The following is a 1247-nucleotide window of genomic DNA, read 5'->3' on the forward strand; positions in this document are numbered from 1 at the left end:
ATTTCACTCACATGTGCTGTACCAATGTACCTGCACATGTGATGTGACAATAAAAGTGATTTGATTTGATTTTGATTTGAAATTATTTTTGGAGTGGCACAAATAATTTGTGTGGCATCAAATTTGATGCAGAACAGCTGATTGTTCTGTAAATAGTTTGAAATGTTTATTTAAAAAAACGGCTTGGCTGCATTTTAAGTAAACAGCTGCAAAAAACTTTGTTTGCATAGATCAGTTACTTTTTTGAAGACGTAATTATATAATTAATTGCCCAACATTGGTCATTATATACTGTATTTTGCAGACAGAGAGTTACAGGACTCTCTCCCAGACCACAGACTCATACTCATAATACAAGTCAGAGCTTTTTTTTTTTGCTTTTTTTTTTTGCTTTTTTTTTTTTAAAAAGAAAGTTGTGTTTTCAAAATTGGAGTTCAAGTTATTTTTACTTCCAATAGTGTTAACATACTACACAGGTCATGAACAAGATTTTTTTTTGAATTTTTGTTGTAAGTGGGCTAAAGGAGTTAATTAAAAAAAAGTCTAACATAAATTTAAATGTTGTAATTTGATTATTTTAATAAACCATGTAACTTGGATGGATTCAATGCTGACGTGACCACAGTGCACACGCCTGCTGTTGCTCACAGTGGTCCAAGGGACCGCTCAGAGAGTTTGTGTGTTCGCTCAGACACATGAAAAATTAGAGGGTACATTGGACCCAAGCTTCGCCCCCACAACAGGGTCTAGTGTGGTATTCTACTGATCAGCTGAGCATGCCACCTCTCCCAGTTTGTGTCCATAAACCTCTTTGTGTGCTCCCCTGTTGATCTTCTCTCATTCCTACACTGCTCTTTTGATGGTCATGTGATCTGTACACCTAAATACAGCCCAGTTATTGTTGTTGTTCACACCTGACGCCTGGGCTCATAAGTTGTCCTCAATATCTTGCATTTCCATCCCCCGTTTCTGACTCCCTGCCATCTGTCTTCTCCTTGATATTCTTCTATAATGAAACCTGCAATCATTGCAATCACCAATGAGTCAGCTGAATGGCTAGCTTATCACTTTAACTGAAACACTGTTCAGTCTCAACTTTGCAGTTACTATTTTCATCATTTATGTCACAAGCATTTGTAAGTGCAATTTGTTTGGAGGCACAATCGTCTGATTTTTGTGTGTGTGACAACATTTCTGCATCTCAAGAACGGTTTAGTTTGGACTACTTGCACAATTTTGCGCTTTAA

This window comes from Pundamilia nyererei, unplaced genomic scaffold (assembly GCF_000239375.1).
Source record: "Pundamilia nyererei isolate P.nyererei 1_Seehausen unplaced genomic scaffold, PunNye1.0 scaffold00261, whole genome shotgun sequence".
Taxonomy (NCBI): domain Eukaryota; kingdom Metazoa; phylum Chordata; class Actinopteri; order Cichliformes; family Cichlidae; genus Pundamilia; species Pundamilia nyererei.